Here is a 21,893-nt window from a genome sequence, read left to right as displayed (position 1 = left end):
CAGAACTGGCATTTCAGTATCCAGAATAATGTTCAATGCTGATCCCTTCAAATCCTAATTAGGCATGCAGGTGGAGGAACTGTATAGCTCCACTCATTATCCAGTCTTTTGAGCCTCAGAAATCTCAGATTGATCACTGGCCAACAAATAAAGCTTCCCCACTTCTAATAACAGTCAACTATTATGTTTATACTTCCAAATGAAAATGATACTTCAGCTATCCATCACTTGAAAGTCAAACATGAAGTTCACCCAAAAGCAAAACACGCAGTTAGCTAGGCAATTGCTTCATTTTCAAAAGTTCTGCATTAAATTCAAATGTTATTCGAGGTTCACTGCCATTCAGGTTAAATTGACATTTAGCCGGAAAATATGCATTCGTTCCTAACCTTTAGAAATAACATAAGATTTAGACTTTACAATCTTGTTTCTTTCTCTCATACTTGTGTTCCTTATCACTTTTTTTAGTGACCAAAAAATTACTTCTCAACCTTTGATAGGAAGTGAGCCGGTCTAAGACCAGCAATAGGAAGAGACAATTCAGTATTACAATAGAACTGCTGAGAGCATTTTACCTCATTTTCACTATAGTTTTATTTATTCTGATTTCTAAAAATTAATTGAAAGGGAAAAAAACCCCACAATGTTTTTTGTTTATGCTGTTTATTCCCCAAGGTGGGGTTCAAAATTTTCTTAAAGCAAACTGGAATATCTTGTTTTAGTAAAAAAAGAAAACCCACAAGTTTTTACCACTCCTATTATCAAATTACCCTTTCCAGTCTTTAATCAAGGATAAAATCAGAGCCAACTTCTACTTGAAATGTTAAAATTGGCCAGAATATTTTCTATGCAAAAATATGAGACCATAAAATTAATAGTGGAGAACATTGGCCAAGCATTTCTTTCAGAATGAGCACTGAATATAGAGAGGGTCAGGAGCCAGGCCTCATGTGAAGTTCATTCATGGATTATTCATGTACAAGAAGGGGAACAGTGTAATTTGAAGGCCAAGAAAATTTAAAGGAGAAAGAAGTATTTGCTCTTTAAGAGTTAGTGATAGGGTAACTGTGCAACTATAAACCTGAGAAAAGGCAGACATAATGACCAAAAATCATTTTAGTCATTACATATGATTTTAACACATAAAGGCATTTGATTTAAGGCATACTTTAGAAGTGGTAGAATAGATTGATTTGAAAGTTCTCCAGATGGTATAAATCCATGTATCTATAAACCAGTTTCTCTGACCACGTGGATGAACAGAAGGTGGCCGTATTGACACAATACAAGAGAGTTGAGGCTGCTTCTTGGGGGAGGAACTATATAAGATGAACTTGAAGGCTCTTGTAGTATCAGAGAGTAAGAAAGTGTTCAGAACACAAAAAACAAAAACAAACAAACAAACAAACAAAAAAACAACCACCAAACTGAGGGGGATAGAGCAAAGGGACAAAAGCATCAATTGAAAAATCTCTCAATTGCTGAAGTTGGAACAATCTGATCAACTAAATAGAAAAAGTTGTAATGTGTTATAAGCATGCTCACTATAACTTACATATCTATCTCTATGCTGATGTAAAATAACTGAATTGAATACATTTGAAAATGGGAGACAAGAGACAAATAATACAGAAGAATTTCAAATAATTATGTGGATATTCTCCCCACAAGGAGCACAAGTATTCATCTTTTTAGGTTTGGACTACGTTTAGTAACTTGCTTCCAAATAGTATAGTATGAAAGGAGGAAAAGGTGGAAAATAATACAGTGAAAAAACCTCTTGCCAAATACCATCTAGCCAAGGATCATCAGGGAGGTATCATATTAAGAGCATGCACTCTGGTATGATGAGATTAGAATAGCACTTAACTTCATGGCTTTTTTTTCTCCTAAAAGCCAACTGATGATTGTAATTATGCAACTATAAACCTGAACCCCACCTTACAGCCACTAGGGAGTGCTTGAATTTTGTGCAGTGCATGAATTTTGTGCACTGGGCCTCTGGTGTAAATTTTATATTCCTCCTTCCAGTCTTTAAATGAAGAGAGATATCAAAATCTAAAAATTAGAGAATATATTTTTAAAAATGTACACTATCTACAAATTCTCTAGTGTCTCCTAACTTTAAATTAGGTGCTGATTACAAAACTTATTTTATATATATATTGAGTATGAGGAAAAGAACATAAAAAGAACAATCCCACACAATATATTTGACACCATCTCAGAAATGATCAACAATGTTATAAAAACATACATAAAGCTACTAGGTAAATGATTTAATAGGCATTAGGACATATTCTCATATTTTTTATAGCTCAAATCATGCCTACTGCTCATATAAGAAATAGCTCAATCTATGGCTTGAATCCTCTGAATGCAAGGAAGACTTAAGAATAAGGTTTGGGTAACTTGCTCAAACTACTTCACCTTTAACTCCCTGCTTCGGAACTATGCTTAGCTCTCTCTGACAAAATGTTTGCATAATATATCATTGTGGGAATCACAATTTCTGCCTTATTCCAGAAAATCTACTTTATGATAGATTGGTTTTTGTATTATAGATAATGTGGTAGCATATAAAAGCCATAGATATAGTTATTAATTCCCATGTTCTGGGGGAAATGCCACCTGCTGTGGTCATATGGATGAATGAAATATTCCCTGTTATTAAAAAAGTAGAGTCCAGAGAAAGAGACAGTAAAGAAATAGCAGAAGGAAATGTGGTTTGTGGTTGAATATATGGACGTACAAACTAATATGAGCATATATGGAGTCATAACAACTCCTCATGGAAAAATGCAATATCTCATCAGGAAAGGATCGCCGATGTTAAAAGAGAAGTGGAAGTTTCACTGAGAAAAAAAGGACAATAGAGCTTGTAAACCAACTTTTAAAAAGCCTGGAGGTTTGGACATTTCACAGAACTTGAGTGTCTCCATCAGCAATTCAATATGATTGATGAAGCTGGGATGTCATTTTAGGAATGTGTTAGGAAGAGCTGTGTATGTAAGTAATGATTAGTAAGTTATGGGAAGTTTCTGTCTAGAAAGAAGACTTTAAAAATGGTTTTAAAGACATAATGTTGAATGCAATGTGCAGAGTAGAAAAAATGCCAGGGTAAAAAGGGGAGATTGTTTCAGTCATCCAGGCTAGCAAAGATGGTGGCCTGCATCCTGACTGTGTGAAGATGAAGATGTGAAGATGAAGATGTGAAGATGAAGATGAAGATGTGAAGATGAAGATGTGAAGATGAAGATGAAGATGTGAAGATGAAGATGTGAAGATGAAGATGTGAAGATGAAGATGAAGATGAAAAGATGTGAAAATGAAGATGAAAAGATGTGAAGATGAAGATGAAAAGATGTGAAGATGTGAAGATGTGAAGGTGAAGATGTGAAGGTGAAGATGTGAAGGTGAAGGTGAAGGTGAAGATGTGAAGGTGAAGGTGAAGATGAAGATGTGAAGGTGAAGGTGAAGGTGAAGATGTGAAGGTGAAGGTGAAGATGTGAAGGTGAAGGTGAAGATGTGAAGGTAAAGGTGTGAAGGTGAAGGTGTGAAGGTGAAGGTGTGAAGGTGAAGGTGTGAAGGTGAAGGTGTGAAGGTGAAGGTGTGAAGGTGAAGGTCAAGGTGTGAAGGTCAAGGCGTGAAGGTCAAGGCGTGAAGGTCAAGGCGTGAAGGTCAAGGTGTGAAGGTGAAGAGGTGAAGGTGTGAAGGTCAAGGTGTGAAGGTCAAGGTGTGAAGGTGGTGTGAAGGTGAAGGTGAAGATGTGAAGGTGAAGATGTGAAGGTGAAGGTGAAGATGTGAAGGTGAAGGTGAAGATGTGAAGGTGAAGGTGAAGGTGAAGGTGAAGATGTGAAGGTGAAGGTAAAGATGAAGATGTGAAGGTGAAGGTGAAGATGTGAAGGTGAAGATGAAGATGAAGATGTGAAGGTGAAGGTGAAGATGTGAAGGTGAAGGTGAAGATGAAGATGAAGATGATGAAAAGATGTGAAAATGAAGATGAAAAGATGTGAAGATGAAGATGTGAAGATGTGAAGATGTGAAGATGTGAAGGTGAAGATGTGAAGGTGAAGGTGAAGGTGTGAAGGTCAAGGTGTGAAGGTGAAGGTGTGAAGGTCAAGGTGTGAAGGTCAAGGTGTGAAGGTCAAGGTGAAGGTGTGAAGGTGAAGGTGTGAAGGTGAAGGTGTGAAGGGGAAGGTGTGAAGGCCAAGGTGTGAAGGTTAAGGAAGGTGTGAAGGTCATGGTGTGAAGGTGAAGGTGTGAAGGTCAAGGTGTGAAGGTTAAGGAAGGTGTGAAGGTCATGGTGTGAAGGTGAAGGTGTGAAGGTGAAGGTGTGAAAGTGTGAAGGTGTGAAGGGGAAGGTGTGAAGGTCAAGGTGAAGGTGTGAAGGTGAAGGTGTGAAGGTGAAGGTGTGAAGGGGAAGGTGTGAAGGTGTGAAGGGGAAGGTGTGAAGGTCATGGTGTGAAGGTGAAGGTGTGAAGGTGAAGGAAGGTGTGAAGGTCATGGTGTGAAGGTCAAGGTGTGAAGGTCAAGGTGTGAAGGTGATGTGAAGGTGAAGGTGAAGATGTGAAGGTGAAGATGTGAAGGTGAAGGTGAAGATGTGAAGGTGAAGGTGAAGATGTGAAGGTGAAGGTGAAGGTGAAGGTGAAGATGTGAAGGTGAAGGTAAAGATGAAGATGTGAAGGTGAAGGTGAAGATGTGAAGGTGAAGATGAAGATGAAGATGTGAAGGTGAAGGTGAAGATGTGAAGGTGAAGGTGAAGATGAAGATGAAGATGATGAAAAGATGTGAAAATGAAGATGAAAAGATGTGAAGATGAAGATGTGAAGATGTGAAGGTGAAGATGTGAAGGTGAAGGTGAAGGTGTGAAGGTCAAGGTGTGAAGGTGAAGGTGTGAAGGTCAAGGTGTGAAGGTCAAGGTGTGAAGGTCAAGGTGAAGGTGTGAAGGTGAAGGTGTGAAGGTGAAGGTGTGAAGGGGAAGGTGTGAAGGCCAAGGTGTGAAGGTTAAGGAAGGTGTGAAGGTCATGGTGTGAAGGTGAAGGTGTGAAGGTCAAGGTGTGAAGGTTAAGGAAGGTGTGAAGGTCATGGTGTGAAGGTGAAGGTGTGAAGGTGAAGGTGTGAAAGTGTGAAGGTGTGAAGGGGAAGGTGTGAAGGTCAAGGTGAAGGTGTGAAGGTGAAGGTGTGAAGGTGAAGGTGTGAAGGGGAAGGTGTGAAGGTGTGAAGGGGAAGGTGTGAAGGTCATGGTGTGAAGGTGAAGGTGTGAAGGTGAAGGAAGGTGTGAAGGTCATGGTGTGAAGGTCAAGGTGTGAAGGTTAAGGAAGGTGTGAAGGTCATGGTGTGAAGGTGAAGGTGTGAAGGTGAAGGTGTGAAGGGGAAGGTGTGAAGGCCAAGGTGTGAAGGTTAAGGAAGGTGTGAAGGTCATGGTGTGAAGGTCAAGGTGTGAAGGTTAAGGAAGGTGTGAAGGTCATGGTGTGAAGGTGAAGGTGTGAAGGTGAAGGTGTGAAGGTGAAGGTGTGAAGGTGAAGGTCTAGGTGTGAAGGTCAAGGTAGGTGTGAAGGTCATGGTGTGAAGGTGAAGGTGTGAAGGTGAAGGTGTGAAAGTGTGAAGGTGTGAAGGGGAAGGTGTGGTCAAGGTGTGAAGGTGAAGGTCAAGGTGTGAAGGTCAAGGTGAAGGTGTGAAGGTGAAGGTGTGAAGGTGAAGGAAGGTGTGAAGGTCATGGTGTGAAGGTCAAGGTGTGAAGGTTAAGGAAGGTGTGAAGGTCATGGTGTGAAGGTGAAGGTGTGAAGGTGAAGGTGTGAAGGGGAAGGTCTGAAGGTCAAGGTGTGAAGGCGAAGGTGTGAAGGTGAAGGTGTGAAGGCCAAGGTAGGTGTGAAGGTCATGGTGTGAAGGTGAAGGTGTGAAGGTGAAGGTGTGAAAGTGTGAAGGTGTGAAGGGGAAGGTGTGAAGGTCAAGGTGTGAAGGTGAAGGTCAAGGTGTGAAGGTCAAGGTGAAGGTGTGAAGGTGAAGGTGTGAAGGTGAAGGTGTGAAAGGGAAGGTGTGAAGGTCATGGTGTGAAGGTGAAGGTGTGAAGGTCAAGGTGAAGGTGTGAAGGTGAAGGTGTGAAGGTGAAGGAAGGTGTGAAGGTCATGGTGTGAAGGTCAAGGTGTGAAGGTTAAGGAAGGTGTGAAGGTCATGGTGTGAAGGTGAAGGTGTGAAGGTGAAGGTGTGAAGGGGAAGGTCTGAAGGTCAAGGTGTGAAGGCGAAGGTGTGAAGGTGAAGGTGTGAAGGCCAAGGTAGGTGTGAAGGTCATGGTGTGAAGGTGAAGGTGTGAAGGTGAAGGTGTGAAAGTGTGAAGGTGTGAAGGGGAAGGTGTGAAGGCGAAGGTGTGAAGGTGAAGGTGTGAAGGCCAAGGTAGGTGTGAAGGTCATGGTGTGAAGGTGAAGGTGTGAAGGTGAAGGTGTGAAAGTGTGAAGGTGTGAAGGGGAAGGTGTGAAGGTCAAGGTGTGAAGGTGAAGGTCAAGGTGTGAAGGTCAAGGTGTGAAGGTCAAGGTGAAGGTGTGAAGGTGAAGGTGTGAAGGGGAAGGTGTGAAGGTGTGAAGGGGAAGGTGTGAAGGTCAAGGTGTGAAGGTGAAGGTGTGAAGGTGAAGGTGTGAAGGTGAAGGTGAAGGGGAAGGTGTGAAGGTGTGAAGGGGAAGGTTAACATGTGAAGGTGAAGGTGAAGGTGAAGGTGAAGATGTGAAGGTGAAGATGAAGATGTGAAGGTGAAGATGTGAAGGTGAAGGTGAAGGTAAAGATGATGAAGATGAAGATGAAAAGATGTGAAGATGAAGATGAAAAGATGTGAAGATGTGAAGATGTGAAGGTGAAGATGTGAAGGTGAAGATGTGAAGGTGAAGGTGAAGGTGTGAAGGTGAAGGTGTGAAGGTCAAGGTGTGAAGGTGAAGGTGTGAAGGTGAAGGTCAAGGTGTGAAGGTGAAGGTGTGAAGGTGAAGGTCAAGGTGTGAAGGTGAAGGTGTGAAGGTGAAGGTCAAGGTGTGAAGGTTAAGGAAGGTGTGAAGGTCATGGTGTGAAGGCGAAGGTGTGAAGGTGAAGGTGTGAAGGCCAAGGTGTGAAGGTTAAGGAAGGTGTGAAGGTCATGGTGTGAAGGTGAAGGTGTGAAGGTCAAGGTGAAGGTGTGAAGGTGAAGGTGTGAAGGTGAAGGAAGGTGTGAAGGTCATGGTGTGAAGGTGAAGGTGTGAAGGTCAAGGTGTGAAGGTCAAGGTGTGAAGGTCAAGGTGAAGGTGTGAAGGTGAAGGTGTGAAGGTCAAGGTGTGAAGGGGAAGGTGTGAAGGTCAAGGTGTGAAGGCGAAGGTGTGAAGGTGAAGGTGTGAAGGCGAAGGTGTGAAGGCCAAGGTGTGAAGGTGAAGGTGTGAAGGTCAAGGTGTGAAGGTGAAGGTGTGAAGGTGAAGGAAGGTGTGAAGGTCAAGGTGTGAAGGTGAAGGTGTGAAGGTGAAGGTGTGAAGGTCAAAGTGTGAAGGTGAAGGTGTGAAGGTGAAGGTGAAGGTAGAAGAAGGAAGAAGGAGGAAGAAGGAAGAAGAAGAAAGAAGAAGAAAGAAGATGATGATGATGATGATGAAGAAGATGAAGAAGAGAGGACTCTTTTAAAAAGAATATTCAGGAAATTAACCTGCTTGGCTTAACCTCTGACTTCTTGTGAGAAATGTGGAAAGAGAGAGACCTACTTAAGGCTAGTAATAAAGACACAGATAAACCAGAGGAGAAACAGATGAAAGATAGTCCAATAGAATTTCAAATATTTCTGCAAGTGCACTATATACAGAAATAAATATATGCCAGGCAAATAGAAATTAGGAGGTTGGAACTTGGAGAAGTCTGGGATCAAGAGTCACCAAATTCAGTGTTATTGGTTTATAGGGGCATAGAGAATAGGGTTCCCAGGGATAAAGGGATGACATTTATCCATATCAGGATGTCCCAGATCAGGAAGCATAGGCTCTGCTATTAACTAGTTCTGTGGACTTGGCCTCATGTTAATATATATACTAGAGACCCAGAGCACAACATTTATGCACTGGAAGTGGGTGGGGGTTTCCCCTGCTTGACCTACACTTTCTCATAGCCTGGAACCATGGGGAGCAGGCCAAAGCTGGCATTAGAAAGACCCCTGAGGGGTCCTTAGTGCTGCTGCAGAGGCAGGAGAGACTCTTATCACTGCTTCGCCATCTTGCTTGCCAGTGGAGAGCCCAACTTCTGGCTGAGCAGCACTCCTCCTGTGGGAGCACACTGACCACCAGGGGGCAGCTCCTGTGTTGAGCATCTGCACTCTGGTGGTCAGTGCACATCATAGAGACTGGTTGTTCTGCCATTTGGTCACTTTACATATTAGGGTTTTATTATATATTATAGAATATTTGCCTCATATTTTTCACAGAGTCGACAATAGTCACCTCTTGACAACTCAGTTACTTAAAACATCCAATGAAATGCAAATATACTTTGGAAATCCTTAGGGCAGTTTCTGTACTTTTGATTACGATATATTTACAGCAGCACCTATATATTAAGATGTTTACTATAGCATTTCAATGAAAAATTGGAAAGGGCCTAAGTAACTAGCTAGGGATCACTTATATAAAAAACAGTACATTAATTTACATGAAATTATTATTATGCTGCCAGGAACTTGTATTGCCACAGAGATTGTAAAATCACAGTAATTGTTTACTGTTCTGAGTAGAAAAAAAAGGTACAAATTTGTATATGCAGCATATTCATCACTATCAAAAATATGTGCATAAAAGAAAACAAAAACTAGAAAGAGGATTTTTAAAACCTTAGCAATTTCTTTTGGGAGATAATATTATCAGTGATGTGTTTCCATTTCAATGCTATTATAATTACTATGTAGGTCTGTATGTGGGGGGCTAGAACTTAATATTTATTTAAATAATTAATTCACTTGTGAAGCAAGTTTATTTTTAATATGTAGAATCTTATCCAGGAAGACATTTAAAATGATCACAGTGGCCCAATGGTCCCATATATATCAATTACAGACAGGTAATAGAAAGCCCCCAAAAAGGACATATTCCCTGAGTTGCAGATTTGATGGCAGAGCTGGGCTGTGATCCCAAGAATTCTGGATTTTTCTTGCACAATCTAAGCAGTTCTGGTTAGAAACTCCCAAGTAATGATTCCTGTACTGCAGCTGGTTGCTGGGTAGACAGGACCAATACAACTACAAGATGTACCACAAGGTATGAATGAGGACTTGATTTCCACTTAAAAGTTGTGGAGGTGGGCAGCAGATCAGATGGAAGAACAAGACACACAGAAGAAGCTTTTTGTCAAGGTGGCTCCTTCTGAGAGATACAGGGGCTTCTGTAGTCTTTCTGGTTCTGCAAAGCTCACTCCAATCAGGAGCTCTTCAAAGGATTTGTTGTTAGAAGGCCTGGCTCTGTAATTTAATTTTTTAATGATATTTATATTGATTTTAGAGAGTGAGGAAGGAAGAGGGAGAGATGGAAACATTAATGACAGGGAAACAAGGATTGGTCTGCCTCCTGCTGACCGGGAATTGAACTATTGACCTCTTGATTCCTGGGTCAATACTCAACCACTGAGCGATGCCAGCTGGGCTCTATTGTTTAATGTTCTGTGCGGACTTCAGCAAGTTACTGAAACTGTTTCTGGGGCAGTTTCATTATTTAAAGTTTAAAATGGTACTAATCAGAACTACCTTGCTCAGATTTCAAAGATCATGTCTTTAGGACCTGAACCCAACTGGGTGTCATGCCTGGGTTGGTGGTTTTGATAATAAGAGGAGGAGGAATAAAAACAAACAAATAAACAAAACAACAACAATGACATTGACAATAAAGATAACAATAACAGGAATGAGTAAGATGAGAATGAGTAACAATGATGATGATAATGAAGAGGATAAAGAGCCTTCTCTCTTAAATGTTTCAAGCTTCCCAGAGATAATGCTGTATTTTGTGTGTGTCAATGGCTTTTCTGTCCCACCTGACTGTGAACTTTGAGTACAGAGTCCTCTCTTCTTAGAGACTCATGCTGTGCTTACTGACAAATGAATGGACTACAGTAACTCACCACTGCTTTAGGCCATTTCATGTTTTCCTGCATTTAATTTAACTGGCTGTTTCTGATTTCTTTTCCTTGGATTTTTTTTTTTTTTAATTCTTGAGTGGAAAATGGTTTTCTTTTACATTTCTTTGATGGATTTATTCTGGTGCTCTTTTTAAATTTTTGTAAATGTGGGTTTTGCTACAGTAGAATTGCCCTCCAGACATTTTAAGGAGGTTGTCTGATAAGGTCTGGGAATAGCTATCCTGCTGTACCTTGACAAAAACTGACTTTTAGGAAATGTGGTGGCTAGTGGTCAGAGGATTAATCTTCACAATAGACATGATGTATGTTACCTGGGCTTTGGTGTCAGGAGGATGATTTTAGAACTTAATTTATGTGGAGGTAGAGAATGTCTGACCTCACATGCACAGCTCTGTAAGAAAACAGAAACCACAAAACTGCATCTATAAGGATTGCGTAATTTATTAGCATGGCTGTCGCTTCAGAGATATTGGTATTCAATAAAGTGAAATGTACTGGAAGAATTACAATTGTTGTTATTACTAATGCTGTTATAACATGGATGTGTGAAAACCAAAAAAGCACCTGGGCTGCAGAATGTCTGCATTATTACCTGTGAGGGACGAGGATTTACATTGGTTTAATAAGTCCTTGCCTGAATAACAACTCTCACTTTATCTCTAATTCCTATAAATCATCTTTGTAATAATGTTCACATAATTGTTTTTCTGCTTTTTTAATATATTTTAGTGATTTTTTTTTACAGAGAGGAAGGAGAGGGAGAGAGAGTTAGAAACGTCGATGAGAGAAAAACATCAATCAGCTGCCTCTTGTACACCCCCTACCGGGGATGTGCCTGCAACCAATGTACATGCCTTTGACCGGAATCGAACCTGGGACCCTTTAGTCTGCAGACTGACGCTCTACCACTGAGCCAAACCGGTTTCGGCATGTTTTTATCTAATGATACCATGTTTCCCCGAAAATAAGACATCCTCCGAAAATAAGACCTGCTTACAGGTTTCCTTCTGAGTGAAATATAAGGCATCCCCCCGAAAATAAGGCCCCCCTAGGCTCTGTCTCAGAATGAAAATTAATTTACCTTACCATATACAGGTAATAAATTTTCTTTAATTTAACAATAAATGTGTACCGTATTCTTCTTCATGGAAAAATAAGACATCCCCTGAAAATAAGACCTAGCGCATCTTTGGGAGCAAAAAAACAGGGTAGCATATGATATGTAATATTTTATATCTTGCTCTTTTCTTAATAATAAATGGTTAATTTATTTACATATCAGTAAATATAGATGGAATTCTGATTAGTGTTTCTTTCTATGATATATATATATATATATATATATATATATATATATATATATATAAATAATATATATACTGACCTCTGACATCTTATCTTTCATCCTACCTGCACATGGCTATGACGATGATCATATTACAGTGCCAGGCCAATCAAAACTTCTCCTTTGCCGCTAAGTGAAGTACACACCTTTAGTATAAACTTACTTTTAGTTTGAACTCACACAATTCATAGGGGGGGGAAAGCTGATTAAAAATTTGGAAGAGGAACTACCTAAATTATTTTTCCAGAGAAGACATACAAATGGCAAGCTGGTACATGAAAAGGTGTTCAACATCAATTGCCATCAATAAATTGCAATTCAAAAAACTATAGTGAGAATGCCTTAAATCATTAGAATAATTTATGTAAAAAGATAACAAATTTGTGACAATGTGGAAATATAAACTGGTGGGAATATAAACTGATATACCCACTATGGAAAACAATATGAAGTTTCCTCAAATTTTAAAATAAAACTCTGTGTGATCTAACAATCCAATTTCTAGATCTATATCTGAAGAAAGCAAAACAAAACAAAACAAAAAACACTAGCTCAAAATATATCAGCACTCCCATTTTAATTTCATCATTATTTACAATAGCCATGACATGCAAACAATATAAGTGTCCATTGATGGATGAATGGATAAAGGTGATATATATATACACAATGGAGTAACTTTCAGCCATAATAAAAAAAGAAGAATACCATGCCTTTCTACAACATGGAGGAACTTTGACAAAGTTCCTCAGTCAGGCAGAGAAAGACATAATTTATAATCTCACGATAGAATTAATATTAAAACATACTCATAGATACAAAGAAAAAATTGTGATTTCCAGAGCTGGGGGCTAAAGGTCTAGCAAAGTGGGTGAAGGTAATAAAAAGTTATATACTTCCAGTTGAAAGATAAGTCCTAAAATTTTGAAAAGCATTTAGAGCCATCTAAAATGTAGCAATTTGATATACCATCACTTCCTCTCATAAAAACTTTCTACATTTTAATTATACTAAACTCTATTCTTACATTTAATGATACTATAATTTTGCCCCTAAATTATTGTCTTTATCTGAAAAGACTCTTCAGTCTCTGGAATCTTTACTGTCTTTTAAACTACACTTCAAACCCTTTTAGAAGTTTCCCTTCTGCTACTTCACATTTGTACCAATATACCAAGAACCTCTAACTCTCTGGGCTATCTAGCAAGCTGTGTGATGCCACAGAGACTATGTTATTAAGAAACATTAAGGTTACAAGGGGAGGACAGCCATACCACATAATAACTATAAAACAACACTCTGAATGTCATATGTGTTACATCTCCTATCCACTTTGTAGTCCCCCTACCATGTACTTTGCATGTACTAAACATAATGGTGTTAATACATAAATGTTGCTGAATGCTTAAAACCAACATCTCATTTAATCCCCAGAACAAGTACATAAAATTGGTGTTAATCTGACCGAAGGTCCATGACACAAGACAATGTATGGAAACTCCATTGAAGTCAAGCCAGGGGAAAGCAATATTCTTTAGGGACTATTAAGTAATAATAACATGTTGTTACTTAATTGCTAATTAAGGTATATATTATAAATAGATCAGGTAAATTGACCACTAATTTCATTGAAATGCATTTCCTTCTATTATCAAAGGTCTAGACAAGTTGTCATTTTTTCCCCTGCTGTCCTATTCATTCCAGAAAAGACATATTGCTTTTCATTGAAGGATATTGACCACCAAAAAATAATTCATCTTTGCTCAAGATAAATCATATTTCCTGCCCTTTTGGAAAAATTAATCATTAGGCCAAATTCTTCCTGTATTCACCCTTTCTAGGGAAACTTTACATTTGTCAAAATGAATTACCACTCTTCATAAAGCATTTTCTTTTATATAAATTATAATGGCAAGTATCACCATCTGTATTAGATGTTGATAGCTGCTATAACGAATTATCTCAAACTAAGTGCTTCATACAACACATTTATTTTATTAGTTTGTTTTTTTGTTTGTTTATACTAAAAGTTCATCAAGGCTCTCAAGTTCACTGGCCTAAAATCAAGTTTTCAGTAAGGGCTGTTGCTTTTCTGGAAGACTCTTTAGAGGAAAACTCATTTCCTTGCTTTAGCACCACATGCATTCTGTGGCTCATGACTTTCTGGCTCCATCTTAAAATCGATCAGCAGTGGGATGAATTCTTCTCACTGCCTCACTTTTATATCCTCTTCTGCCCACCTAGATAATCCAAGATAATTTCCCCATTTCAAGCTCCTTAACATCTGCAAAGTCCCTTTTGCCTTGTGTGGTAACACATTCACAAGTTCAGGATATTAGGATGTAGTCATTTGGGGGCGGGGAGAGGACAATGATTCTGCCTATCACACTATCACTCATTCTCATTAATTATACAAACTGTGATGGAAATAGACTATCTCAAATGCATATAAAAACATTGATGTCCATGTGTAAAAATCTTCCGTAGCTCACTCTTACATGCATGACATATAAGGAACTTCAAAATTTGGCTTTAGTCTACCTGGTCATTTTCATATTCTTACTAAACCACTTTGGCTTCCATTTTTATTTTCTTCTACCACTAAACTTCTCATAGGCTGCTTTCTTTACCAAGAATTCCCTCCTCTCTGACCACCTCAAAAATGTCTCCTCTTATTTAAATTTTTAGCCCAGTGTTTCCTTTTTCCATAAATCTTTCTCTGATTCTTCCCAGGGAGTGTTAGCTGCTATCTCTCTAGGAGTCACCATGCGTGCTCAGTACACACGGAATCTAGGAGCACCGATGAATGAGTGGTTTGTCTTGATAGACAAGTTTTAGGGTATTCTGTTGACTGAGTCACAGCTGGCTAAGGCAAGATATCTCCAAAGACTTATACAGAAGACATAATTTCATGAATGCCTAATGACTAGCTGTGACTAGAAGAGGGATTCTTATTGACACACATAGCAGCTGATCCAAGCCACATATAGGAAGGTCATCTTGGGCCATCTAGTCCTATTCCTATGCTGATATACTGGTTCGGTACCTAATTAAAGCAGTTCATCTTCCCTTCACAAAACAACTATCACAGCACTGGGAATAAAATTCAGAATTGAGGTCTTAATATGTCTATGTGGCATTAGAACCCAAACCACCTGCCCTTTGCTTCACTTTTCCTGGGGTCCTGGAATCTTTTCTCTTTGGACTTTTATATACAAAGGGCAGTTGTTTGTTTATACTAAAAGTTCATCAAGGCTCTCAAGTTCACTGGCCTAAAATCAAGTTTTCAGTAAGGGCTGCTGCTTCTTCAATCTCAATGTTTCTCTTTCTTAAATATCAAAGTGAAAGAGATGATTAGACTTTATTTTTTCAACAATAGTTGTCTGCCTACATGCCTATGAACAAATAGTCTCATTTCTTTCCAACATCCTTATACCATCAAAACCACCATTCAGTGATAATGTTTGTTTCTTGAATTAAAAACCACTGACAAAGCTTGAGGTTATATTGTGTTTCTCAAATAATCCAGGCAAATTTGCAGTAACAGTCTTGCTACAGTAATAAATAAAAATGAAACAACATCAAGCTCCATATCTTTCAGGGGCTCTGACTATGACATCATTATTGGCTCATCAACATTGTGAGCTTCTGTAGACAATACAAAATGATTTCTTTGTTAGCAATCTTTAGACCTAGCATGATATCTGAAAGAAAAAAATGGCTGAAGGAAAAAAAAAATAAGAGGTAAAATGTAAATGAATCATTTTAAAGAATGTAATTATGTAACTGACAGAGACCATAATTCTTTAACACTTCTATTGGTAAGGCTATATCCTATGTCAGCCTTTAAGTTATATTAGGTAGCCACGTTGAGTGAGAACTATCCTGATTTGTTTTGTTACATCACTTGTAGCATATTTGTAGTCTAGCAGACTGTATATTAAAATAGTATTTCCATCCAAGTAGAACAATAGAGGAATATGGGTAAATTATAATCAAAATTTATATTAGAAAATAAAATGACCAAAAATAATGAAAAAAATAAGGTAGAACAGTTTGTTCTATAACTAACAAGATGTACAAATTTATAGTTTCAAGATTCTGTGTCATTATAGAAATAACCAGATAGAGCACACATACATAAAAACTAGACCTATTTTAGAATGTAAAAACAGATAAGTGAGGAAGAAATTATCTATTTGATAAATGATATTAAAACAATGGTTTATCCAAATATGAAAAAAATGGGTCCCTACCTTATAGCATGCATTAAATTTTTAGTAAATACACGGAAAAGTTACATATAAAAGGGGAACCATAAAACTTTTTGAACAAAAGGAGAGATAATGTATCCACATACCTGGAGTAGGGAATGATTCCTTATTTAAGGTATACATAAGCACACACATATATGTGAAAACCAAAAAAAGGAAAGATCAATACATTCTAACATATTAATTTCTGAGAGAGTCCAGGCAACCAGAGTCCATCCTACATTCTCACTTATGCAGGAAACAAAGCCAGAAATCCTGTTCAGCTGTTCTCAGCCATTTGCTCTCCTCACATCAAGCTTAGAGCTCAGGTCATGCATGGCCTCTGACAAAATATACCCTGATAGCAAGACCTACCTTCCCAAGATGTTTCCAGCAGACACGTTCAGAAAGCCAAGCTTACCTGACTGATGAAGAACTGTCTCTGTCGGAAGAAACCTGGAAAGTATGGAAGAGAGACTGCTTAATCAAATGTGCAGATCACAATGTAAGAAATCAGTACACTACATTAGGGTAAACATAAGCTAAGGAAACTAATAAAGCTCTATTAACTGACCATAAAGAAATGGAGATTTGTGAACTGACAGATAAAGAATTCAGAATAATGCTCCTCTTAAAGAATGGTAATGAATTACAGGAACATACATACATCTAAGTGAAATTAGGAAAACAAATGAAAATATAAAAAAGTTTGATAAATAAAAGCCATTAAAAAAAAAGTAATCCTAGCATAGAAAAGAAATACAATTAATGAACTTAAGAACTCATTAGAAAGCTTCAAAAGGAGACTCCACAATGCAGGAGAAAGCACCAGTGACCTAGAAATTAAGATCTTTGAAGTGATTCAGTCACAGGAGTAGAATAATAACAAAAAAAAGAGTAAAATAAAATAAAGAAAGCCTATAGGATTCAAGACACAATAATAAGAAACAGTATTTATGTTATGGGAATATCAGAAAGAGATAGAAAGGCACAGAAAGTATTGGCTAAATAATAATAATGGCTAAAAATATCCCAAACCTAGTTATTGAAATAGACACCAAGATGCATGAGGCCAAAATAATCCCTATTTGCTTGAATTCAAATAAGGCAATACCAAAGCACATTATAATTAAATCATCAAAATTGAAACATAGATAATTTTTAAAGCAGCAAGAGAAAGGGGAAATATCATATACAAAGAACTCCATAATGCAGTTGGTGAACTTTTCAACAGAAGCATTTCAGGCAAGGGGAGAAGAGAATAGCTTATTTAATTATGGGGGGAAATACTATCAGCCAGGAATTCTATACCTGTAATGCTATCCTTCAAAAATGAAGGTGAGATAAACACTTTCCTGAATACACAATAACTGAGGGAGTTTATCACCGTTAGACCTATCTCACAAGAAATACTAAATGGAATTCTTTAAGTGAAAGTGAAAGAGCACTAACATCATAAAAACATGAGAAAATATAAAACTTACTGATAATGGTCAGTATATAGGAAAAGTTAGATTCCTCTAATAGGGTAATCATGGTGCATAATTTGCTTACATTACACAAAAATGACTTTAAAAATTATATAAGGGGCCAACCTATCAAGAAAATATAATAATTATAAATATTTATACACCTAACATCAAAGTACTCAAATACATAATGCAAAAACTAATAAAAATAAAAAGACATTACAGTACTAATTAAGGACTTTATTGCCCCATTCTCACAATGCATAGATCATTCATTGTCAATAAGAAAACACTGGATTTGAACAACATCAGAGATAAAATGTACCTAAAGGAGACATAGACAATATTCTGACAACAGTAGAATACACATTTCCCAAGCACAGATGAAGTACTTCCTAGGATAGTCAATATAGTAAGCTACATAACAAGTTCTAGCAAATTCAAAAAGATTGAAATTTTACTCAGTATCTTCTGATTTTACCCAGTATCTTCTCCAACTATAATGATTTATAAGAGAAGGAAAACTGAAAAATTCATGAACACAAGAAAATTAGAGACTCTACTGAATTACCAATGAATTAAAGTAGAAAATGGAAATAAAAGTCTTTAGACAAACAAAACTGAAAACACAATATATCAAAACCTAAGAATGTAGCAAAAACAGTTTCAAGAGAAAAATTTATACCAGCAAATGCCTACATTAAGGAACAGGGAAGATTTCAAACAACCTAACTCTATTCTAAAGCAATAGAAAAATAAGTACAAACTGAGACAAATATAGCCTAATGAATGAAATAATAAAGATTAAAAATAAATAAAATAAAAAACAGTAAAATATTAATAAAGATTAAAAAAAATCAAGATATAGTCCTTTAAAAATTAAACAAAATTGACTAACATTTTGCTAAATAACCAAGGAAAAAAGAGAGAGAGAACCCAAATTCACAAAATTATAAATGAATTGGAGACATTACAACTGATAACTTGGAAACACAAAGAATCATAAGAGGCCACAATAAACAACTATAAGCCAAAAAACTTGACAATATAGAAGTGAGAAAACTTTTAGAAGCACAACATAGCAAGACTAAGTCAGGATAAAAGAGATAATCTAAACAAACTACTAGTAAGAAGATTGAACCAGTAATAAGTATATATATATATATATATATATATATATATATATATATATATATGAATAAAATATAAAATGTATATTTGATATTGAATACATATAATTATTGATATAGGGAATAAACACAAAAATCATGTGGGAACTGAAACAAAATCAGGAAAAAGCACATGGTAGACAATTTGGTGATGTTCATTTTCATTAATTATGTGTGGGAATAGGGTTTTATTATTATTATCTTAAATATATATTTTATTGATTTTTTTTTTACAAGGAGGAAAAGAGAGAGATAGAGAGCTAGAAACATCGATGAAAGAGAAGCATTGATCAGCTGCCTCCTGCACACCTTCTACTAGGTATGTGCCCTCAACCAAGGTACATGTCCTTGACTGGAATTGAACTTGAGACCCTTGAGTCTGCAGGCCGACACTATCACTGAGCCAAACCAGTTAGGGCGGTTTTTATTATTAATGCAATTATATGTTGTAAATCTTAATTTCTAATTAGTATTTAAAATACATAGGTCATATGAAGTAGCAATTGAGGATGTCTAACTCATTTATCCCTTTCAAGGAACTCTAAAGGTTATTTTTAAAGCATTCTTTGGGGTTCATTTATATAATTATAGATCATTCCATGTAAGATCAAATAAAAGCTGGTTGAAAGATAAAGGTACATTTAGTATATTAATAATCAGATTTAGAATTGCCACTCCTATTTAAAAAAATAATCATATTTCAACTCAGTTCATTATGTTTCGAGTGATACAGAGCAATTCTTTAATTTAAGGAGTCCAAGTCCCTCCTCTGTGCCCCATCACCATAGCTACCTCTTCCCTTTATGGTCTTTGAGACTGTAGTTCAAAAATGTGTGCTTCTGTCATTTCCCTGCAGATCTACCAGGCCCACGGCTGAGTTCCTTCCCTCTTGTGAACTACATGTTCCTGGACCTCAATGCTCCTTAATAGCAGCTGGGCCAGCTGTTTCCTAAGAGGGCACCGAGCTCATTAGGGAAGGTGAACTGTTCCTCCTGTGGCATTGATGGCCCAAATTTATGGAGTCTGCTTTGCAGATCACAGATCCATCATCTCATACACACACTATCCTCTCGCCCGGAGTTTTATTATCCTCGAGGGCATCCTGCGGATAGCTTCATTCTTCCAGTGTGTACTTGTCACTTCAGGTCTTGATGATGGAGTGCAAGTTCCAAACCACAGATAATGTGAGATTTATCTGGAGTCCTCTTTTTATTCTGATGGAGTCATCACCATAAATAAACATTCATGTGGAAACGAAAACAATGGGGCAGTTTTCATTGCTAAGATAGGGAGGAAAAAGCTTCAAACAACGTATGTGAGACATGCTTACAGATGAACACAAGTTGAATGAGACACCAAAGGAAACATGTTTCCAAAATTTCCCCCCACCCCCCCAGAACTTTATTTATCAAGAAAAAGGGTTTGCAACACAGGCATGCACCTTTCTTTGCTAGCTCAAACTTGCTTATTTTAAATATTTACTATTTTGTAAATAAGCTAGTTCTGGAATATGTAACACCACATGAAAGCACATTAACAAACATGCACACACATATTTTTAAAACCAGAGAGTCACATTATGAATTTCTAATTTGATGCTGTAGGTTAACTGTTTTCATTGAATTGGCCACTGGACTTGAAATTTGTCTGAAAGGAGAAATGAAGCGAATTCTTTACCCTAAAAACAAAGGTGCTCACCTATCAGGAATGTTCTTTCTCTCCAGGTGACCCATAAGCACACAAGCCTGCCTCGCCATATCTATGTTGTTGGTAATAAACAGATCACAGCCAAGACATTTCTTTTAATCAGTGGAAGTGACTACCCTTTCCTAAGCACATTCTAGGAAAATCAACAGTTGTTTTTCTCTTAGGTCTTAGGATTCAACCTCCCAGTAAAAAAAAGCTCCAAACTCCCTCCCTCCCCACCACCCCCCTGCCAACTATGGTCATGAGTCTGATGGTTATCTTGTGTTTTCTAGTTCTGTACACCACAGTGAAATCAGAGTTAGGAGGAGCACTGAATTCTAACATTTCAGAGGTCTGGGCTCAAGCTCTGACTATTCTTTCAGCCACGAAACTCAGGCAATACACCACACTTCTTTAGGCTTCTGTTTTCTCATCTTCACAAGAAATTGTGAGGATTAAATGAGGCCTGAAGTGCCTTCCACAATAAACATGTATGATCATCACTAGAGGCCCGGTTTAACAACATTTGTTCTCTGTGGGTAGGAGGTCCCTCAAGGGGTCCTTAGCACTGCCCTAGAGGCAGGTTTGGCACCACCTCTGCACTTACCAGCCATGAGCCAGGCTTTGGCTGAGCAGTGCTCCACATATGGGAGCACACTGATCCTCAGGGGGAAGCTCCTGTGTTGAGCGTCTACCCCCTGGTGGCCAGTGTGTGTAATAGCGACCATTCATTCTGCAGTTTGGTCGATTTGCATATTAGCCTTTTATTATATAAGATAACTGTGTTCTTAGCTAATGAAAGGTCCTCGTTCTGACCATTGGGAATCGCCCCACTGTCTATAACATCCCTTCTTATCTATTTATTAAATAATTACAAATTCATTATCAGCAAAATATCACTTCCATTTTTAAAGAGTTGGAGCTCCTTTCCTGAAAAAAACATCCTCACACATCACCTTTAAAACAAGTGTGAGGTATAACTTAGATTTCTATAGCAACCTTCTGTCTTTTTCTTTTCCTGGTATACAGTTCTATGCATGCTGTTCTGTCCATCCTCTTATAAAAATTACACATTTCAAAGCTCAAATAAGTAATATTTTGCTTTGATATAGCAAATGAAGCCATGCATTCAACATAAACTACCTTTTGGACATGGATTTTAGACATTCACCAACCATGCTAAAACCAGGTATGGATTTCTCAACATTGTTTATTGCTCAAATAGGCAGATTAAACTCAATATGCCAGGTTACTAAACTCAATCCAAAGTTTATAGTTTCTGGGTTAAAAAAAGATTGTCACCAATAGCTCTATTTCTCTCCTTCCTCAGAGTTCTATGTATTTTCTCTCTGAACAAGTGTAAATTAATTAACAAAGAGGGAAGACCCAATTATTCTTATCCACCTCATGGAGGTAGACTTTCCAGCCCACTATGAAATAAGTTCTAGTGATTTTAAGGGAGGCAGCCACCTACCATTCAGCTACAGCATAATTTAATTCCCTACACTTGTGTGTGGTGCAGCCAGGAGCCCAGTGATTAGGATGGCAATGGCAGAATGCTAGATTGATGGGTATTAGAGTATGTAAGCACAGTAGATGATGTTTGTTTTTGATCCTGAAGTAAAGGTAATTGGCTTTAATTATTACAGTCAATGTTCTTGTTACTTCAGATAATTATGGGTGGACCCTTCCAGATAAAGGATTTATTATAGTATCTCCACAGCTCAGCTAAAGCTATGGTCGAGGGAGCAATTTCATTATATGCCCCTAGTTATCAGAGTATGTGTTATTTTTCATTCTTTCTTAATTGTTTTATTTTTAATCTGAAACGTCATCTTTTGTTTTGTTTTAAAGCTGG

The sequence above is a fragment of the Pipistrellus hanaki genome (genome assembly GCF_964339955.1).
Source record: "Pipistrellus hanaki genome assembly, chromosome: 14".
In the NCBI taxonomy this organism is placed as follows: Eukaryota; Metazoa; Chordata; class Mammalia; order Chiroptera; family Vespertilionidae; genus Pipistrellus; species Pipistrellus hanaki.
Note: the sequence above shows the minus strand (reverse complement) of the source record.